Source organism: Macaca thibetana, chromosome 16 (genome assembly GCF_024542745.1).
Source record: "Macaca thibetana thibetana isolate TM-01 chromosome 16, ASM2454274v1, whole genome shotgun sequence".
Classification (NCBI taxonomy): domain Eukaryota; kingdom Metazoa; phylum Chordata; class Mammalia; order Primates; family Cercopithecidae; genus Macaca; species Macaca thibetana.
The window spans coordinates 26,119,347-26,138,712 of record NC_065593.1 but is presented as its reverse complement, the minus strand read 5'-3'; the positions used below and the strand labels follow the sequence as shown (position 1 = coordinate 26,138,712).

Below are 19,366 nucleotides of genomic sequence, written 5' to 3'. Positions count from 1 at the left end.
GCCTCATGGGCAGGCACATTAGGTTTTTCGGGGAGCAGGTGAGTGGGTGGAGTCAAAACTTTAAAAACCCATTATTTTTCTCCCCTGTGTACTTCCTCAGAGCCTCCCTGTGGCCAAAGTTCCATTTGGAAATCTAAAATAATTTATCTCATCACGAATTCCTAACAGCTAATTAGAAAAATGTACTAATTGGATAATCTGGTTTCAGATGTTCTAATTATACTCCTTTGGGGGGGGAAGCAATATATACATATACATAACTTAACAGCACTTCTTCCAAAAAGTGTAAAGTATCCAGAAGAAATGGCACTTCTTCCAAAAAGTGTAAACTACCTTCCGAAAAGCCTAAAGTAGGCCATGCATGGTGGCTCACACCTGTAATCCTGGCACTTGGGGAGGCTGATGTGGAAGGACTGCTTGAGCCCAGGAGTTCGAGACCAGCCTGGGCAACATAGTGAGACCCCCCCCATCTCTACATTTTTTAAAAAAGCCTACAGTATGAAGGTCAAAAAGAGTCACCTTAAAATAGTAGTGATACTGCAAAAGTATTTTAATACACATTATCTACAAACAGATAAACCATGTCCTACAAAATACACAGTTTTTCTACATTAGAGGATATCTGAAAATATATTTTGGTGATAACTCCCACCAGATGTTTGGGAAGTAAATGGATTTTCCCCCTTTTTAATGCAACACAATTTTAGCATTCTGAAATGTCATACCCTCTATTTCTTAATAGAGTAACTCTTACAAATGACTACCAGAAATTTCCTCATTGCCAGAGATTTCTAAACCCCAAATTGGGAAAGAGGTTCTTGATTCCATTGGCGATTTCGACCTCTCCTGGGCACAGGGCAGATTTCTGGGATGGATCTGACTCCATGATTGGGAAATGCTTTTGGCCTGCCTGACAACATGGTCTTGGGGTAAGAAGGCAAGAGGGTGGCTGTTGGGAGGGGCTGTGCCTTGACAGCGACCTGGGCAGGGCATCCCTCTCATGCCTGGAAGAACTGTCTGGTCAACGTCATGGGCCTGGCACACCTTCCCAATGAGCTGAAAGCTACCCGCAAGCTCCAGGGCTATATGTAGTCAGGGCTGACCGTCCCTTGCAGGGAGGCGATGAGGACGAGGCCGAGAGCTGCCACCTGCAAACACCAGCGTCTGCAGCCCTGCCACCCCGGTGGAGACCCCAGTAGGCTGACCACAACTCCTTGTGGAGAGGACGCAAGCATCCTCTGGGGGCATTTTCTCTGGCCCTTGGCTGGACACGTGCTACCCATCTGACAAATATCAACCATGCTGGGCACGTGTGGCCTGGGCCGACACAGGTCTGCAGAGGGCACCAGGGGCTGCCGTTGCCACTGGCCAGTCAAGTCACTTTCACTTTTTGTTTTTTTTTCCCCTGGGTCACTTCTCACTCTGAAGGGAGAAAATGTTCTTTAAATGACAAGACAGAAAATCTTTAGAAGTGTTCCTTTTCATTTTCTTTTTTTCTGAGGACACTGTTTTTCTCTGAAGACCGGATAACAGGCTTTACTCCATGGGGCTGAGAACAGGATACCCCAAAACCTGGCACTTTGGTAAACTGAGCACTTTGAACTAAAGGAGAAAGCAAGTTCTCTCTGACCTTCTTCCACCCTTCTGTCTCTTGCCCCTCTTTCTCCCCAGCAGCCAGGCACAGAAACCAGAATTCCTCTTCCCCAAGGTGGGTCAGAGGGAGTAGAACTCCTCTCCCCCAAAACAAGACATAATATCTAGAAAGGTCACTCTCTCCCTTCACAACCCTCATCCCAAAGGGGTCCTGCCCCATATACCCCCATACACCCCAACATGCTGCACTGCACAGTGAGGCCAAAAAGCATCTGAATAGACAGGCCTTGCTGGGTGGCCCCCTCTGTCTATTACATTAGGTCACACCCTTTCTGTCCAATCACATTCCTAGATGGCTGTCCATTCTTCCTCCAATCTAAGCATAAAAATAGTTTTCCCTGGGTCTCTGCGTCTTATTTCTGAAGGCTCCCATGTCGTGTAAAACACTGATTAAATAAATTTGTCAAACTTCTCCCCTGTTAACCTGTCTTTGTTACACAAGTGTCAGCTGTGACCCTTACAGGGAGGAGAGGGATTGCACCTTTCTGCCCCTACAACCCCAGCTACACGACTTCAGTCCCCTGGGCTGCTTAGCTCTAATATGATTACACATCTAAATGCAATACATGGAGCAAAGTGGTATTATTTTTCTGGGAAAAACCAACATCATAAAAGGGTCTTTATTGAATCAAAGGGCTCATGAACTGTTCTCTTGCCTAATTATGGCTCCCAAGTGAACAAGGCTGGGTTTCCAGGCAGGACTCGGCACAATTCTCCGGCCCAAAGACCAATGGGCTATTTGTCACAACTTGTCTAATTACAACGAAATCTGCCCCAAGGACGAAAGGGAGAATGCCAAGATAGGGTGGCAGCAGCCCCTCCCCCTCCGGCTCTGGAAGCAGGGAGCTGGTCCTCAGGCCTCTCTCTATCCCCACTCCTTACATTCAAAGTCAGGATCCTAGACCCTGCCCCTTCCTGCGGTCAAAGTTTAAGTGATCTTCCAGCATCCCAGTACTGCCCCCTGTAATCTCATCTCTGTAGAGAAGGTCCATTGTCGAAATGGGATATTTTGGCAGATGTTTGAACATTCAGAGATTTGGCCAAGGTTAGCGTGCACCCAGACCTGAGCAAAGATAAACACTTGCCATCACCAGACACAGGAGGAGAGAGGGTGTGTGCCTCGGGCCAGAGGAGGGTTCACCCTCCACACCAACCAGACCAACCAGCTGGAGCAAGCGGTCTAGTTGACTTTTCCCAGATATACAGTGGTCTGGCCGGGCAAGTTGAAGACTAACATTTTACCTGTACTTAAGTATCCGTTTAATCGCCCTCAAAGTTCCAAAAGCAAGACACTTTTCAAGAGAGACAGGGTCTGACTCTATTGCCCAGGCTGGAGTGCAGTGACCCAGTCAATCACAGCTCACTGTAACCTTGAACTCCTGGGCTCAAGCGATCCTCCCACCTCAGCCTCCTGAGTAGCTGGGACTACAGGCACACACCTCCATGCCTGACTAATTTTTCCTCTTACTTTTTCAGAGGCAGGGTCTTACTATGTTGCCCAGGCTGGAGTGCAGTGGTGTGACCATAGCTCACTGCAGCCTCAAACTCCTGGCTCAAGCAATCCTGTCTTGCCCCTGTCTCCAGAGTCGCTGAAACTACAGGTGTAAGCCACCACACCCAGCTAATTTATTTTTTATTTTTGTAAAGATGAGATTTCGCTATCTTGGCCAGGCTGGTCTGAACTCCTGGCCTCAACCGATCCTCCCACTTAAGCCTCCTAAAGTGTTGGGATTATAGTCGTGAGCCACTGAGCCCAGCCTTTCTCTTTTGTAAGATATGGCCCCCTCTCCACCCTTCCCATGTTCTTAAGCCCACAAAAGCAAGTTTGACAAGAAGGAACTCAGCACAAACTCACCCTGACTCTCCCACTAACCTCTCCTCTCAGATAGGCTTAAGTGGTAGTCACACGAACCCAACCCCCGGAAAAGGCTGTGACTCCTGGCCCCCCACCTCCATCCCACACCCCTCCCAAGTGGTAGGCATGTCTCACTGAAGAGGCAGGACCCACACAACTCACCCCCACACCCCAACAGCAAGGATTTGCTCTTCTTCCACTGTCTTCTCCCCAGATACCAAGCCAGCAAGCAGGCACACCAGCCTCACGTAGTCCTTCTTTGACCTCATTGTCCCATGGGCCCTGGGATGAACATTGTCACCCGGGAAGAACTACCATGTACCACCCCCGACCACGCGCCCGGTGTTTCACACAGACATTCTTGTTCAGTCCTTATAATGCCCTGAGAAGAAGGTACGTATTATCACAGACAGGGATACTGAGTCTTGGGAAGACGTCCCTGGCCCAACCCCGCTAGTCTACAGGAGAGCCAGGTTTCTGATGCCACAGCCCACGCCCTTTCCCTGTCTTAAGCAGAGAAGCATTTTCTGTTTTCAACCAGCCTGCTGGAAAGCCAGGTGCTACCAGCTAGCAAGCAGCAATGCAATCTAATTCTTTTCAGGGGGGTGGGAGACATGGGGGGAAAAAAGGGTTTGTTTTACAATGGACAAGGAGAGAAAAGAGAGTTATTTCTTAAATGTTTGCCTGGGAGACCAGAATTTAAGCCTCAGTCACCAAGAAGGAAAACCCAGTGTTTTCACTTGAACCCCACGTCCCCCAGGGCAGAAATCCAGTGAGAGGAAGCGAGTTTCATGAGAATGAACCACAAAGTCTTCACAGGCTGATCCAAATTTCCCAGCTGCAATCTCCAAATCCCTCACCCAGCCCTCCCATCCTCCAAACCACAGCCCCAGGCTCCACCCCGTGCCCTCCTCGGCTCCTCCTCCTCAGGATCTTAGAAGAATGCCAAAGGGGGTCTGGTGTATTCAGTCCAGTCACCCACTTGACAGAGAAGGGGGCTCTCAGGCTGCAGTGACAAGCTCAGAGGAAAATCAGACAGCGGGGCTTTCCACATGGCACCTCCTTGCTCCGTTCTCCTGGGCAGCAAATGCAAGGGGTCTGGCTATGAGGTGATTTCAAAATTCCTCAGCCTGTGCCAAAGGGAGGAGGGAGGAAGCACCCACAGTGGGTAAGATGTCACCTGCTCTGGGTCCTGTAAGCCCTGCCCCCTGCCCAGAGCCAGTGAGGCCTGCTGAAGGCTCTTGAGCATTGAAAAGATTATGGTCTATCCCTACCTCCAGTCCTAAATTCTAAAGAAAAACACCACTGAGCCATGAAAAAGTCTAAGTCCCAAGAAATTCTGATTTTTCCCCCCCACGATGATTACTCTGCAGCATTTTTTGGAATATCATTCTTTTCTCGTCCCCCTCACCCCCCCTTCCATTTTGTGCCCTGCTTGACTGGTCCTACTAGAGGATGTTTAGCTTGCCCACGGCATGAGTGAGGGAGCAAGCCTTGAGCAGCTGTGGCAATTCAAATGTCTTCCCTGGGACCTTTTCTGAAACGTGCTCAGTGTCAGGACCAAAAGTCTTTGGGCCTTTAGGAGTGATGCACTGCTGAGCAGATGTGCAAGGCAGCCACATCTGCTACCCAGGGTTCCTTTAAGGACTCGGTGCCAGCGAATCCAGGCCCAGCCACCTCCTGTTCTACAGCCCCAGCTTGCCAGCTTCCAACCTGGGAGGCTGTACCCGGAAGGCTGGGGGCCCTGCTCCTGTGGTACCGAGGCAAGCTGGGAGACTCTGGGAGGGTCTCTTCCCCTCTGAGTCGCGACTTCAACCATACAATGAGGACTTACAATACCATTAATCTGCTCTCAGAGCTGGGGCAAAAATCAGAGCAGGCAGCGAGGGACCGTGCCCATCTTACTGACGGACACCCCAGCATCTGCCTGGCCCAGCCCCTAGCACACAGTCGTCAAACCACAGAAACTGAGAGGACTGAGACTCAGATAGGGGATGGGAATCCCAGACAGTATCCCCGTCTCGTGATTACAATGCTCCTGTTCCCAGTGGATTAAGTAACTTGCCCGAGGCCCCATGCTCCCAAGCGATGCAGTTAGTCCTTGAACCTACCAGACCCACAAGCCCAAGTCTCAATCACCCTGCACCAGTTTCAACCAACATGTATATACATACAGATACAAAATAAGAGAGCCAGGTTGTATGAAAAGAGAGAAGGTTAGCACTCCCCTTGACAAGGATGGAAGAGGCTCTTGGGCCTGACAACACACACACGGTTAAGGCACTGCCACCTACATCATGGCATCTAAACATCTTTTTTTTTTTTAATTTAAAATAATAATTTAAGACAGGGCGTGGTATTTCATGCCTGTAATCACAGTACTTTGGGAGGTCAAGGTGAGGGGATCACTTGAGGCCAAGAGTTCAAGACCAGCCTGGCAACATGGTAAAACACCATCTCTACTAAAAATGCAAAAAATTAGCAGGGCACGGTGGTGCATGCCTGTAATCCCACTGAGGCAGGAGAATCACTTGAACCCAGGAGGCAGAGGTTTCAGTGAGCAGAGACCATACCACTGCACTCCACCCGGATAACAGACTGAGAATCTGTCTCAAAAAAAAAAAAAAAAAAAAAAAAAAAAAAAGTAAAAAGAAAAGAAAAGAAAGGAAAAGCAAAGAAAAGAAAAATAAACAGGCCGAGAGTGGTGGCTCACACCTGTAACCCCAGCACTTTGGGAGGCTGAGGCAGGCAGATCATTTGAGTTCAGGAGTTCGAGACTAGCCTGGCCAACATGGCGAAACTCCATCTCTACTAAAAATACAAATATAAGCCGGGTGTGGTGGCGGGCGCCTGTAATCACAACTAATCGAGAGGCTGAGGCAGGAGAATCGCTTGAACCTGGGAGGCGGAGACTGCAGTGAGCTGAGATCGTGTCACTGCACTCCAACTTGGGCAATAGAGTAAGACTACGTCGAGAAAAAGGACGGATGGAAGGAAGGAAGGAAGGAAGGAAGGAAGGAAGGAAGGAAGGAAAGAAGGAGAAAAGAAAGAAAATAATAATTTGAAAAATTTTATTTAAAAAAGAGCCAGGGGACGAAGACTACCAGTCGGAGATCTACTGGTTTGTGCCAGACACCCTGACACACATCTTTCGTAAGCTTCGCCACACACTTACAGGGTAGGTATCATAACCCTCATCTCATAAGGAAAGAAACTGGGGCACAGAGAAGTCACTGGGCCAAAGCCATACAGCTGGTGAGCAGCAGTTGGAACCCAAATACATCTGGACGCAAAGTGTGCCTCCATGGCCTTCAGACTGGTCTGCTTCGAGAAAAAAACACTTCACGGAAACCAAAATGATCCCTTGCTTCTGAGACAACTCTCTTTCAGGGACTTATCACAGATTAGGAGCGCTGTTCTTTTGTGTAAAAAGAACTGAGACTGGCCAAATATTTACCAGCCCGCGCAGAGGGCTGTAGACTGGCCCAGCAGCGGAATTAACTCCTCCTGCAGTATCAAGGGCCAAGCTGTTGCTAGACAAAGTGGAGGAGAGAATCCTCACCATTCAGACAGCTCAGCTTTGGGCAGAGAGGGACCAAAGGAAACCCAGGGAAGCAGCCAGGGGCTCGGCAGGGATGGGCACCAACAAAACCCTGGAGGGATTTCTTCTAAGGTTCAGAATTTCCAGAGTTGCTAGGAGTGCAGATGAGAGGACTGGCTTCTCCCAATACCTCCTTTGTCATTCCAATCCTGCTGGACAAAAACTGATCTTTAATCTTTCATAGGTTGGGATTTTTCTTTTTCTTTAAAAAAAAAAAAAGCTAAAACGGCAAGGTTAATTATTCACCAGGCTGCAATTTACCTAAGAGTTGAGGGAATGCAAGTTTCTTCCCAGTACGCAGGACCGAGAATCCAGCTGGATTTTTAGGAGTCTCCCACTGGTCTCCCTGGGGCTCTAGCTAAAACCCTCCCCATCCTACCAGCTTTCTACCTTGCATTTAGCTGCTTCCTGAAGAAGGCTCCAAGGTAAATCAGTCTATGTTCAAGCTACTTCCCCTTGAAACCTTGAGGTACCCATCTTTGAAGGATGGACTGGGGTGGGGATAGGAGCCAGGAAGGAGGCCTCTGCTCCAGGAAACTATGAATTCGAGAGAGCAAAATCAAAAAGCTCTCCACTACAACACAATTCCTCAATACAACGGCCTACACGGAAGCATAAATCAGTTGCAGGAGGCCAGGCTAGCCCAGCCCACTGCATAGCTGATTCAATCACATTTTGCAAAGGAAAAAAATCCAAGAAGGAAAAACCTAATCACTCACTTCCCCCGAAGAAACGAAGCACCAAGTCATTTCCTAAAAATCTCTAAAGCCCTGGCCAGACCCAGAAAGAATGGGGCACAGCCTGAGGGAAACTGCCAGGGGCGCCACAGTGCTCCTCAGATCTCATTCCCAGCCCTGAGAGTCCACCTTCTCCAGCCTGTCCCCTCCAGGGTGGGTGCAGGGCAGCCAGCCCGGCCTGCTTTTCGGCATCTCATTGCTCCAGCCCACTTCTGGGATGTTTTATGACCACGCAATATTCTGGAGATTTCCACTTCATTTACTTTTAGACACTGATCCCCAGGGCTGGGAGAGGCATTGGTTCAAAGGGAGAACTTTGTTTTCCCAAGCTGATTCAGCGCTCCAAAGAGCATTTTTCTTAATTAGGGGCGAGGTCTCCAGTTGAAGCTCCCACCAGTTCCACTCCTAGACAATTTTGTCTCCCAAATGAGAATTTGTCAAGGTGCTCAGAAATCCACCCCATGGCCAAAGAAACACTTTTCTCTCATAATTCTGACATCTGCACCTTCCACTGGCTAAGCCTCCAGGACAAAGCTAACATGGACAAAAGTCAGGCCAACTGCAGGACTGGGTATGTCCCTTTCTGGGCTCCCAGTCCCAAACCTGCCTCCGTGACCCCAAAGCACACCTGACTGCCCACCACACACCTGGTTCCCGTGTTGGCTCCCACGTGCCCCCAAAACAGGGACAGCAGCATGGGCAGGACGCCTGCAAAGGACTACTCTACACGTGGCCTGCAGAGGCAGGGAGCCTGTGGGAAAATGCCTCTTGGAAGGGTTTTTCACGACCTGGCAAGGGGTGGGCCAACCTGGCCGTGAAGGTTCCTCCCTCTCACCCTCCCTCCTCCCAGCTCCTAAAAACCTCTCCTGTTTTCCAAAGCCAAGTAAGACAGGGACCAGACGTTCCCTATTTTGTCAACCAGTTCTTCACACAGTTCAAGTCACCTCACTGCATGTCCCCAAATGTTTTTCCACGGCCCCCATGGCCAAGAGCCAAAAAACAACACAAACAAAAGGACAAATAACCAAAGTTCCAACACCAGGCAAACCCGAGGTTTCAGGGGCTGGTGGGTTTTTCTTTTCGGGGAGTAGAAGCAAACGCACTACTATAGACTTCCTATTGATAAGAGACTTTAAGGGAGAGTTTAAAGAATTCCAGCATAAAACTTTAAGAGGACTGGAGTGGGTCCACATTATGTTGCATCTGTCAGGGAACAAAAAACTGGCCATTGGTAACACATCCACAAAGATCCATCTTTAAAGAAATGGTGTTTGGGAGAGGGACAGGGGCTTCCGGCGCCACCGGGCCAAACCTCGGCTTCCCACCTCCCCACGGGCAATTCTAGAAGTCAGGCCCGGTTCTCCCCACCCCCAAGCTCAAGGTTGCCGCCCTGGAAAGCGCAACAGGGCAGGCCTCGGTAAGTGGCAGGGCTTGGCCCATGGGTAAGCCGGGTCCAGGTCGCCGGGGCGGGGCCCACGTCTGCCCAGAGGGTACGGATCCGCAAGCAGTGACCGACTCACACGTCCGAGAGCGTAGCTATTTCTCCAGCGAAGTGCGGGGATTTCCCGAATCCCCGCACGCAGCCGGTGGCGAGCGCACCTCGCCACGCCTCCTCCAGCGTGGACCTGAGAGGCAGCCCGGCGGCCGGAGCGCAGGCGAGCCCGGGAGGAAGCTGGCCTGGGGCGAGGACCGTGGAGAAGACGCTGGTCCCGGGGGCCGAGGACTGGGACTTTGTAGGCCAGTTGATCCGACACCCTCATCTCGCCCGCAAAGACCCAGCCCTCAGCTCCCATCCGTCTCGGAGTTTTGGGTGCGGCGCGTCCCCAACGGGCTTCCCGGGGCTGGGTCCGGCCGCCGGCTCTGTGCACCGCGCTCCACTCAGCCGAAGCTCTGGGTGTCCCTCAGGCGGCATCCCCCGGGAAAGTCCACTGCCCCGCCCGACCTCGGGTCGCGGGCTCCAAACCCAGCCCTCGAAGGGTTACACGACGCTTGGCGCGCTCGGCGGCCTCCAGGCCACCCCCGGGCCGCCTCGGTGCAGGCCGAGGGACAGCGCTGGGGGAGGGGGAGGTGCGGGGACCAAAGCCTCCCCACCAGAGCCCCACTCCCGAGTGGGGCGCAAGAGTTACGCGCCGAGAAACTTCGCCACGCTCCCACGCCGCGCCCGCGAGGCCCAGCTCCGCTCCGCCTCGGTTACCTGCGCTCAAGCTCGGCGGGCGAGTGGCGAGTGGCGAGGGGCGCGGGGCGCGGGGCGGGGGCCGGTGCCAACCTCTCGCCGCAGGCCGCGCCCTCCCGCACGGCCGAGCCCGCGCCGCCGCCTGGACACTGGGGCAGTAGCCGCGAGCCGGGGCCCGCGCCCCGACGTTCCGGGAGCCCCTCGCGCTCCTGGCCGGGGGCCGTGGTCTCGCTCGACCTGCCCGGGACCTGGGGGCCGCCGCTGCCCCCTCCGCTAGGAGAGCGAGCCGGGCGAAGCCGGGAGAGGAGCGGGATGGCGAGACCCCTCGAAAGTTGGGGGGGGGTCCGCTTGCTCGCCGCGGCCCGACCTGGCTCCACGTGCTGGTGACACATCAGGAAGGCTGCGCGCCCCGCGGCTCCCGGCGGGCGGACGCGGCCAGCGCCCGCCCGCACCGCCTCCCGGAGCCGAGCGGACGGCGCCCCGCCCCGGCCCGCCCTCCGCCCGCCCCTAGGCGGCACCGCCCCCGGCCGCGACGCCCGCTCCAGCCTGCGGCACCGGCGGGAGAGACCCTGACGGCGGTGGGGGGCGGCCTGGGCTTCCCGGTCCCGGGTGGCCCGCCCTGCCCCGGGGATGGGGTCCCGACGCCGGCGGCCCGACTCGACAGTCTCGAGTGCCTTCCTCCCAGTCACGCAGTCCTTCCCGCCTCCAAGCCCAGTAATTTTCCCTTTTCCTCCTTTGACCCGTCCGAGCAGCTGCCAGCGCTTCCTCCCGCCGAGACCGGCGCGGAGAGCCCCCTGCTGGCCGCTCCACTCCGGGGCCGCGCCCCGCGCCCGGTGGAGCGTGCCTGCCGCCGGCCTCAACTTCCCCATCTGGAACCTGGAGCCCCCGGGCACTTCTGGCAGGGCTTATGGTGGCAAAGATTATATATTAAAGCGCCAAACATAGTACCCGGCAGTATGCTTTGTTGAGATGTTAAAATTTCGTGCTTTCAAGTCCCAGTTCCAGCGGCCTGCAGACAACCTCTCTTCCTGTCTGTGCTGTTTGAAAAGCTGAGTTCCTTTAGGGGGACTGTGGAAAAGGAGTGGGACAGAAAAGCTTCGAGGCTGAGGGAGAGCTGTCGCAAGATTAGCGAGGGGTGGGAGTTCAGTGGAATCCCCTTGCTGGAGACCTGCTGCCCCACTCTCTCCGGAGACGCCAGGATTTGGGAGAGTAACTGCGTGTCTCCTCTGGGACCTGGACCAGGCCTCTACCAAGATCCCCAGCCTCAAGATGGCCAGGATTCCAGGGACCGTGGATGATGGGGGAGCCCAAATATCCACTGAGGTTGAGTTTCCCAACCTCTTCAGGTCGAGATTTGGAACCATTTAAAGAAAATAACGTGACATATCTGTGTCCCGACATAGATATTAGCTATGTTCCTGCCTTCTCTTGCCTGGCCTCACCAACCCTGCCTTCAAACCTCACTGTGAGACTAGGCACGGCGGCGCACACCTGTAATCCCAGCACTTTGGGAGGCAAGGCAGGAGGATTGCTCGAGCCCAGGAGTCTGAGACCAGCCTGGGAACATAGTGAGACTCTGTCTCTACACAAAGTTAAAAAAAAAAAAAAAAAAAAAAAAAGTAGCTGGGCGTGGTGGCATACACCTGTGGTGGGAAGATGACTGAAGCCCAGGAGTTTGAGGCTACAGTGAGATATGATAGCACCACTGCACTCCAGCCTGCATGACAGAGCGAGACCCTGTCTCTAAACCTCACTTTGGCAAGGGTTGAGGGGTATATCTGCTCCCCCTGTCCCCACATCGGGATCCCTGGGTGGGACATGTCCAGGAGCTGGTGCTCCCGGAAGTGCGCAGCTGGGGGAGGGATGGCGGCGGAGCGCCGGCAGAGATGCCCTGTGCTGGGGCATGGACAGCGCTGGCCCCAGGCCTCTGTAATCGCCATTTTGTGGGAGCGCGGGATTAGAAGGGAAGAAAGAAGATGCCCTGACATTGCTGGAGATGCAGCTAGTGCTGGAGGGGGTCTGGAGTTAGTGCTCTGCTTTCTCTTCCCCTTTTATTGCTCGCTCCAAATCTGACAAACCCTTACGATCTCTGAGACTGAGGAGCCGGGAGGAGCCGGTGTCCTGGGGGGATGAAAGGGCAGGGTTGTAATGGGTTTACCCTGGTGCTGATCCCAGAGAAGCTCGAAGAAGATTAAGATTTGCTCCCTGGGCCTGAAATCTCCCTGCTACCCCCTGACCACATCAAAGGACACGGCCATGGGGGGTGCCTAATCCCATCAATGGAATCAAAGCTGGACAAGAAAGGAAATTCTTCCATCTTGGGGCAGCAGCAGGACGCAGCTCGCTACAGAAAGGCAGACACCAGGGCCTGGCCTTTTCCACTGGCGGGAACATCCCAAGAAAGATCCAGTCCGCAGGCAGATAGGCCTGCTCTTTTCTTCTTGAGGTGGCCACTGTGGGAAGGTCAACCACAAGAACTTGGGACACCCAGCAGCAGGACTGGGACTGCCTCCAGGGGCAGAGGAGGACCCTGGGGGCAGAGGACAGGGGGCTCACCCAACATTCCAACATCACACAGCTTTTCTGGCTCCCAGCTTGACTTCTGGAAAGGGCTTTTGCATGTGACACTCCTTGCCACCAGCGTTTCCCAAAAGGTGGTGCTCATATGAGAGATGGTTTTAGATGGGAAAAAATGTAATATGTAGTATTAAATGTAAATTTTCTGAATATTGCTGTTACAATGAGGCTAAAATGGCTAAAGTGAGCCAACTCAAAGACAATAATTTAGTAAATAATGTTATAGGTAGTATTCTGATATGGCAGCAATAGTGGCAGTGGTATGCAAATTACTAAAGTTAGAAAAATAGACCGGGCGCAATGGCTCAGGCTTGTAAGCCACAAGCACTTTGGGAGGCTGAGGCAGGCAGATTGCTTGAGCTCCAGAGTTGAAGACCAGTCTAGGCAACCTGACGAAACCCTGTCTCTGGAAAAAAAAAAACAAAAAACAAAAAAACAGAAAAATTAGCTAAGCGTGGTGCCATGCACCTGTAGTCTCAGCTTCTTGGGAGGCTGAGGTGGGAGGATCGCTTGAGCTCAGGAGGCTGAGGCTACAGTGAGCTGTGATCATGCCACTGCACCCTAGCTTGAGCAACAGAGTGAGACCCCATCTCAAAAAAAAAAAAAAAGAAAAGGAAAAGAAAAGAAACACACTCCTTTCAATCATCTTTAGAGAAATGTTGCCTTAGAACAGTAGCTTTCAAACTCAGTCATGCCCATGATAGGAAATATCTGTGTGTGTGTGTATGTATATATGTGTATGTATCTAGGTACATATGTAAAACAAATGTTTTATGAAACAATTCTTATGCACTCAAATATATATTCTGCGTTACTATTTCATTTTTAAAATGCTGTTTACAACCTGTTAAATTGGTTTCACTTAACAGGGTTACCTCCTGCTGTTTGAGAACTACTGCCTTCAAGAACATATACCATCATGATGATATTAACATCTCTCAGTTATTTTTATTCATTCCTTTATTTGAGACAGAGTCTCACTGTGTTGCCCAGACTGGAGTGCAGTGGCGCAATCTCGGCTCACTGTAACCTCTGCCTCCCAGGTTCAAGCGATTCTCCTGCCTCAGGCTCCCTAGTAGCTGGGATTACAGGCACCCACCACCATGCCCGGCTAATTTTTGTATTTTTGGTAGAGAGAGGGTTTCACCATGTTAGTGAAATCTGACCTCAGGTGATCCGCCCGCCTTGGTCTCCCTAAGTGCTGGGATTACAGTTGTGAGCCACCGCACCCAGCCCAGAAAGAGATCTGAGAGAAGACATAGGCATCCTGGGACCAGAGGGAGAAAGGGGCTGGTGATAACCTGAAGTACTTTGTAGATGACTATGGAATTTGTGAGGTTGATTTTCTCAGCATATTCTGCTTAGATGGCAGTGCACCTGGGTTTTGTTTCTCTCGGCCCAAATGGTCTGGACCAAGGGAGAGCCCCAGAACCCAGGGGAAAGGCAAGCAGGAAGGGAAATCTTTACTGCAGAAACACCACTCTGGCATTACCAGGCTTGTCGCTGCTTATGGCCTGTTTCCATTCCTCACCTTCTCTGCAACCTTCAAAGAGTTATTTCCTGCCTCTGAAGTTCAGTTTCCTCGTCGACAAAATTGGGACGTGATTTTTATCTCTGTGATTTCTCCCAGCTTGATTGTTCCATTACTGGAGGAAGACAAGTTGAGTTTTCTTTTTCTGACCTTCATTCATTCAGCCAACAAATGAAGAGCCTCTTTATCTAGCAAGGGAAGGGAAGATAGGACACTTGCCCTCAAGCAGCAGCAGAGGGGTAAATTCCCCAGAAAGGAATCCATTCTCTCCAGGTGGTGTCATATTTCAGCAATGCCATGGCTGTGCTTTCAGCTGAATTCAGTTTTCCTGGATGATGGGGTCTAGGGAGGAGGCAGGTGATCTGAGGCTCCTGGGAAGTGAGGTCACACAATGATACCTACTGGCCCCAGGTCCCAGCCCTCTTACTCAGGGTTCTCTGAAATGCTTTCAGTAGCCAAAGCACATGTCCAGAAAATATTAGAGCCCTTGATCCAGAAGTTAAGTCTTTGGCCTATGAGCTTTATCTTTGCCCTCACCTTCTGTGACTGAATTGATTCTTGTCTTTAAGTTCCCACTGTGTGTGTGATAGCCACTGTGCCATGTTACTCCTTCAAGAAAGGATTTGTCCCAGCTGCTTGGAGTGCTATCAACAGACTGCCTTCTGCCATCAGAGCCACCTAGTCTAAGGTTTCTGGACAGCCCACATCCAGTGAGTGGTGGGGGAAGGGGCTCTCCCTCATTTCACACCTGCTTCCCACCCTTCCCCAGGTGGAATAAGCATTCTGCACATTAAACTCTGTCTAGGGGTCTGCCTTCTGTCCAGGGTTTTGCCCTGGACACTAAGGAGGAGCAAAAGGGAGGACTCTACCAGGGGTAACCAGCATGGGCGGAGCCTTTGCAGCTCCAGTGCTTCCCATCAGGGAGGACTGCTTATAACTCTTTGGATGGAGGAGCCCTGGTCACATAGATCTCATCAGGAGGTCGCAATGGTCAAGCCCCATTGCAGAAGGGGCTACTATGATGGGTGGGGTGGCCTGTGATCCCCTTGCTTCTGCAAAGTCCAGGCTCTGAGGTAGAAACCTAAAATTTCAGGACACGAGGCATTTAGGACATAGCTCTCCAACCTTTAACAGTGTATATCTCTGTCCCTCTCTTGCTCCTAAAACCTTAATATTGTAATCAAGTATAATGATTTTGGTCATCATCTGCTGTTCTAATGTTTTTGGTCATCATCTGCTGGTCATCATCTGCTGATCAGGTATGAGTGTTTGACAAGTGAGGTGCCAGTTTGGCCTACAGGCTGGCAAAGAGACCATCTCCTCGGTGCATGTCAAGTTAATAATGAAGATGACTTTTCCAAGAAGATTTGAGCTCGTGCTGTAGACAAGCATAATCTCTATGATAAAGGCAGAGCTTTCTGGGTGACCCAGAACAAATCGCTTTCCTTCTTTTTGCCTGTTTCTGCAGTGTGAAATGAGACAGTTGGCTGATTTCATTCCTATCAGTGTATGATTCCAAATTGGTAACTTCTGTCCCCAAGTATGGGGTTAGACCCTTAGGGTTTGCTAATAAAACCATCTACAGGGAGTGAGAATTTGTTTCTTAATTCAAAAATCAATTTTACCTGCAGGTTCGAGGGGCCACAGGGGAAAGAAAAGAACCCCTGCCTGCTGAGATGCAACTTAGATCATGATATTTGAGTGTCAAAGATGACTGAATGAGGGCAGAGATACCCAAGACCTGGTTGTGCTCTGTTGAGTTCCTATTCATCCTGCAGAGCCCAGCCACAATGTCACCTCCTCAGGGAAGTCTTCCCTAGCCCTTCAGGCCGGGACCTTCCTTGTGCCAGGGCTCTGTCTCTGTTCCAGCTGCTGGTAACACAGACATGAGTGAGACACCATCCAAGTCCTAAGGGGCTTCCCAGTATGGTGCCAGACACACAGAGGGGTCCCAGACAAGAAATTGAGTGACTCCTTACCTGGGGGAATCAGAGCCTTCTCATAATACCAGAGTCTTGCCATAGGCATCCAACCTGTCTCTGATCCAGCATCTGGATCTAGCTGCCAATTTGCAGGAAGTACTGAGGACTGGGGAGCTTACTGGGTTGCACCAAGAGTTTGCAGTAAGCAAAATCTAGACTGTGGGAAACCCTCCAGGTCCAGTGGCCCAGGATCCTCAACAGACACACTGCAAGGAAATAAAAGGGAAGGAAAGGATACCTCCTGATTGAAAAAAAGCTTCTATCCATTTTTTTAAATGAGCAGTTAAACTATAGTGTATAAAGATGCTGCAATGCTCAATTAGGTGATAAACTAAAATGCAAGGAAGTGATTAGAGGGTTAAGGATACTTACGGCCCTGGGGGGGTTGTGATTGGGATGGGCACATAAAAAGGGTTTCTGGGGTATCTGGCAAAATTATCTAACTTGGATGGTGTTCCCCTTATAATTCATTAAGGCATTCACTTGATTTGTGTGGTTTTCAAATTTGTGTTGTATTGTATAGTAAAAGATTTAACAACATATTTCTTGGGCCAGGCGCGGTGGCTCACGCCTATAATCCCGGCACTTTGGGAGGCTGAGACGGGCAGATCACGAGGTCAGGAGATCGAAACCAGCCTGGCCAACATGGTGAAACCCCATCTCTACTAAACATACAAAAAGTAGCCGGGCGTGGTGGCGCATGCCTATAATCAATCCCAGCTACTTGGGAGGCTGAGGCAGAAGAATTGGTTGAACCTGGGAGGCAGAGGTTGCAGTAAGCCAAGATCACACCACTGCACTCCAGCCTGGGTGACAAGAGTGAAACTCCATCTCAAAACAAAACACACAAAAAAAGCATATTTCTCCAGGCTGGTAATGGGCTAAAACTCATAGAATGAGGCATAATATATAGAATTGCCAAATTCTGGTCTGTGTTTTTAAAAATATCCTGGAGGTTTTAGCTGCCCACAAATGACTATGTCTGCCTGCGTGGCTCTCAAAATGCAGTACCAAAGGCCCTGTGTTTTGCCCTGGACACTAAGGAGGAGCAAAAGGGAGGACTCTACCAGGGGTAACCAGCATGGGCGGAGCCTTTGCAGCTCCAGTGCTTCCCATCAGGGAGGACTGCTTATAACTCTTTGGATGGAGGAGCCCTGGTCACATAGATCTCATCAGGAGGTCGCAATGGTCAAGCCCCATTGCAGAAGGGGCTACTATGATGGGTGGGGTGGCCTGTGATCCCCTTGCTTCTGCAAAGTCCAGGCTCTGAGGTAGAAACCTAAAATTTCAGGACACGAGGCATTTAGGACATAGCTCTTTCAACTGTAGAATTTACAACTAAGGAAGCTGAAGTCTAAGGAGTATCAGCAATTTAATGGAGGTCATGCAATAAACTCAACATATGTGTCCATTTCTGCCCCTGCCTTCACTTCTGTCCTCATTCTTTAAGCCAATGACCTACCCCTGGCTCCATGGGGGTGCATGTATATAACTGCTGGCCTTCAAGATAACTACAAGATTTCTGTTCCCCAAGCTCACCCTGGTGCTTGTATCTGACTTGTATTCACTTCAGTTCCTCTCACCAACCTTGACCTGGAATCCATACTTGACCCCTGCCTCTGGTCCTTCACCTTTGGAAGCCCATGTTTCCCCAGTATCTTTACACTGACTTCTTCTGTACCTTGTACTTTTTTTTTCTTTTTTGTTTTTTTGAAACAGTTTCTCATTGTCTCTCAGGCTGGAGTGCAGTTGCACCATCTCAGCTTACTGCAAGCTTGACCCTCCATGCTCAAGCGATTCTCCCACCTCAGCCTCCTGAGCAGCTGCGACTACAGGCACGTACCACCATGCCCAGCTAATTTTTTTGTATTTTAAATAGAGACAGGGTTTCGCCATGTTGGCCAGGCTGGTCTCAAACTCCTGACCTCAAGTGATCCGCCTGCCTCAGCCTCCCAAAGTGCTGGGATTACAGGCGTGAGCCACTGCGCCCGGCCCCTTGCACTTATCTTATATTGACTTTGGCTTGGCTCATCCCCCTGCCCTCCTCTAGGGTGGAATTCTCTGCTCCAGCTCCTTCAGATAACCCAATGTTCAGTCTTGAAGCTCCTTCTCATCAGGAATTTGAAGGGACAGGATTCAAGGCAATATCCAGTACAGCAGGACTTTCCACCTTCCTATCCCTATCCCTGAATATCTGGACTCTGTCTAAGCTAAGGTGCTTGTCAGAAAAGGCCTTAATTTGTATTTAATAACACTTTCATGATGACACTGACACCCTAGCTCGGCATTACCTTCAAAAGTCAAGAGCATCTCTTCCATTTATTGGGATCTTAGAAAAAAGGTCAATATTTCTCTGCTGTCTGGGCTCTACACCTTCTCTTCTGATAACCTGAGACTCTGCTGACATTCAGTCCGCCTTAAAGCTCCTCATGGTCATCTGTGTAACAGGCCTCAGGGAAAGTAATGTGGTTTTTTGAGGGCTACATTAACAGATGTATGGGGTATAGAGTGAAGGTGGTGAAGTTTCATTCATAACACTCTATCTGGAGTAGTATGTTTGGTACTGAGTGTTACAATTGAAGAGGAGGACAGACAGAGGAGTGTATCAAAAAGAGGATCCAGGAATGGGAGGAGGTGCTCAATGTCATGTTATTAATATGTTAAATCGGACTGTTTATCCTAGAGATGATGTGGGGAGTGCCATAACTGGCTGGGGGCAGATTCAAAGGGTCAGTTCACCAGGAATGGGAAAGAAGCGCCCACCAGTTGAGCAATATGGTTTGCTTTGTAGACAGGAAGGCAGGCAGTGTGCATGGCCTGCATAACTCACCTTCCGAGGAACAATCCAGAAACGACCGTTCCGGAAACTCAAGCACCCTCTCTGAAAAGTTGCCCCGCCATAACACACGCAAATCGAGCGAGACCCGAGTCCCCGCGGGCCACCTGGACCTCAGTGTCCCCATCGGCGAATCAGTGAAGACGACTCCGGCTCTGCGGAATGCGGCTGGCGGAAAGGAGACGCGGGGATCGGTGGCGAGGTAAGTTGCGTCGTGGCGGGGTTCGAGCTCATCTGTAAGGTGGACCCTGGAGTCTCGAGGCCCAGGTGCACCGGCCCCGGCCGACCGCGGAGCCCCAGGGCAGGAGAAGAACAGGAGGGCGCCTGAACAGAATCCGAAAATGGAAAAAATGCCACGTAGAAGGGACGGCGTAAGTGGAGAAAACCGACTTCCCACAGCCAAACCCCAACCTCGGGTTTC

The 19,366-nt window shown here is 51.2% G+C and overlaps 1 non-coding gene across 1 annotated transcript; it reads left to right on the top strand.

Moving 5' to 3' along the window:
- The first annotated feature begins 5,702 nt into the window (after positions 1-5,702).
- Positions 5,703-5,828, top strand: LOC126940060 (U6atac minor spliceosomal RNA). The gene has a single exon (XR_007720583.1). It is a non-coding gene; the product is annotated as a U6atac minor spliceosomal RNA (small nuclear RNA).
- Positions 5,829-19,366: the final 13,538 nt, after the last annotated feature.